Raw genomic sequence first — 3,106 nt, 5'->3', positions numbered from 1 at the left:
GCTCTGTCGGTAATACCGTTGGACATACCCTCGTCGGAATGTTCAGCGGTTCCGATTCACAAGAGGCAGCCTCGCTAGGACAGGCTGCCCCGTTATCGGGCGAGGCAAACACTCCGGCAGGACCATGCTCGTGAGCGATCAAGCAGTTATTATCTTGTACCCAAGGCCAGGCCGAGTGTGATTCGTAACAATTACCAAATTTAGAAGTCCATATACATAATGTTCACCTGATATTTTTTTTGAATAAAAATAGTATAAATGTTGGCAAAATCCTGCAGCACTAGGATCAAAGATAGAGCGTTATCACCAACTCACTGTGCTTCGATGTTTTTTTTTGCAAACGAACTATCACGTCTATGTTTTTATTTAGTTAATGTTTTAATAAATATTAGTTCATTAGAAGTATGACTTATTTTTATTTTGATGGCGCGGTGACGGGGTGGTTAAAATGCGAGTCGTATCTTAAAAATCGATCGCTTGAAAGTAGTATAAATTCTCGACTAACATATGATTAGGGCCTTAAAGACAAATTCATGTTTTTCGTTTTATTGTATTAATAGCATCCTTATTCTTCATTCTTTAAGCTATTGTGAGTCGAAATTCGAAAAAATTCATTTAAATTATGTTATTATAATTTACAGTAAAGGACGCATAATCCATATTAAACGTGTGGTTTTCGCGCCCTTTGCTCCAGTTTACGGCTTAGCTGCATTATGTACTTCAATTGGCATTCCGGACCTTTACTTTTTGTCTTTCTTGTGGGTTATTTTAGGAGGATTTTACTATTGTGTAGTGCTTTATGGATCCATTTCCAACCAAAGAGTTTTTGTATCAAATGTAAAATATGTGAAATTTTCGGTTGGTCGTGTTTCCCTATTTTTCTAAATAATTCTTATTGCCCTAGTTATTACCTGATTCTTCAGACAATAATGGACTTCTTGCATCGCCATTATCTGTGTAAATAACCTGTTCAAGCTTTCTAACAAAAACAGTTAAACCAAGTAAAACTTTATTATATATATGAAAAGGCTTAAACGTGCTTACGTTATATTTGAAAATCAGTAAAGGACTCAAATTAACGGCTTCAAAACCAAAACAAAACAAACATGCTGAAGTAAACGGCGCAAAGCAAAGGACTTGAAAACCAAATCAAAAAATTGTTTTGATTTGGCTTTCAAGTCCTTTGCTTTGCGCCGTTAACTTCACATGTTCGTTTTGTTTTGGCTTTTGAGCCGTTAACTTGAGTCCTTGACTGACTTTCAAATAAAACGTAAGCGCGTTTAAGCCCTTTAGTTTAAAGCTGAGACAAGACATGCGAATAGCAAAAAATCGAACGTCAAATGCAGCCAGGGGGTACTGTCAGATGCAGCCGATCCATTTGAACTGTGAGGCAGAAAGAGAGGCCATTCAAAGTTCATTGCTCTTACAGATCTTCTGAAACCCGCCCAAAATGGTCAGTAGCGGTATCCTTTCGGATTTTTCGTGCCATTAAAAAGTAATTTAATTCAACTCTTTGTTAAATTTATATTTCCTTTGCTGTTTTGCCCTTAATCCAAATTATGCCATTAATTTCAGCGGCCATTTCGAATGCTATTTCCTTCGCAAGCAGGTACAGACGTACACTTCAGAATAAGGATTTTCCGTACCAAATTGATGCTGCAATCAAAAACGAATCCCTCGTGAAGTACACCAAGTTTGCCTTTCTTCCCGCGGGAATTAACGCAAATCAGCTCCGGTTCCAAATCCCGATTGGCTATTAGCACATTAGTCGTGCACATATCACATCTCCTACGTTAACATCCAGACAGTTCTTCTTGGTGGCACCTTCGGAAGCCATGTATGATAAAGAGGCCGGTTCACTGGCGCTTATGTCGACCCGGAAGATATCTCGAGCTTTTGGGGATAAGATTCCGATAACAATTACATCACGATTCGGCACGTGCATCTTCTGATAGCAATCTACCCAGAACGTGTTGGGAGCCTTTTTCCGAATACACTACTTTTGCAGACCAGCACCGCGTCATCGTTGTCCTGTTGAAGTCCAGGACCTAGCATTTTCTTTATTGACCTTCTCTATCTCAATTGCTTCTTCCATGCGGTAACCTGGCAAAACTTGCTAATCCACTAAAAAAAAATCCGCTCGGAAGTACTGTAGCGTAGAATATTTTACGACACTGCCACTAACAACACCATTCTGTTCCAAGCTCAAGTTTAAATAGCGAGAGTTGTATTGTAGAAACATATCCTCCATTCCCATAGTCGATCAGTCTGTTCCTTCCATTCAATCGTCGCAATATAACTAAAATTAAATTCAACCAATCAACACCCATTCCGTCTAAGATAAACCCGTAGGCCACTTACCTCTCCCTCCGCTAGACCTTCGTGTTCCAGTTGCTTCCATCCTCGGGCAGCAGATTGTTCATAATTAGCAACACGATATCGACAATCCACCAGATTCCGACACCTCCCAGTGTGAGCAACTTTCCGACGGCCGTACCGGTCTGACCGAGACAGAATCGATCCATGCTCAGAAATCTGTACAACAGGGTCGTAATGAAGTAATGGTTTGTGTACTTGACACAGGGAAATCCGTCCCGCAAAAAACTCCCGCGGTTCGGCATATTCGATATTGTCGAGCACTACGCACTAAACTATGGTGGTCTTGACGGCATCGTAATAAACACCACCAAATTTCACATATCCGTGGCCAAGCTCCTCTTTGGCCGTATGGTTTTCTCTTGTGATCCACCGGTCCTTGGTGATTTGGCCGCTTACACAATTAGAATTCTCATAATCAGAAGCAGGAACAAACAATTTTTTATTATTTTTGTGCCGTTAACTTACAGCTCAAAAGCCAAAACAAAACAAACAAAGTGAAGTGAACGGCGCAAGACAAGGACTTGAAAGCCAAATCAAAACAAATACATTGATGTTAACGTCGTGGAGCAAACGGCTGATAATCCGCCAGGGATGCCAGTAATGCGCAAAAAGGACGCAAATTGCATTTTGTTAAAAAAAAAAAGTGGTGATATGTAATGTGTTGCTTCTATTTTGTATTTTGACGTGAAATAATAATGTTTTATCACAGATAACAGACGTTTAGGCT

General features: G+C 40.0%; 1 pseudogene; it reads right to left on the bottom strand.

Moving 5' to 3' along the window:
- Positions 1–1,522: 1,522 nt before the first annotated feature.
- Positions 1,523–2,128, bottom strand: LOC131680964 (exosome complex component RRP40-like; annotated as a pseudogene).
- Between the last annotated feature and the right edge of the window lie 978 nt (positions 2,129–3,106).

This window comes from Topomyia yanbarensis, chromosome 2 (assembly GCF_030247195.1).
Source record: "Topomyia yanbarensis strain Yona2022 chromosome 2, ASM3024719v1, whole genome shotgun sequence".
Lineage (NCBI taxonomy): Eukaryota > Metazoa > Arthropoda > Insecta > Diptera > Culicidae > Topomyia > Topomyia yanbarensis.
Note: the sequence above shows the minus strand (reverse complement) of the source record. Positions and strands in the feature narration are given on the sequence as shown.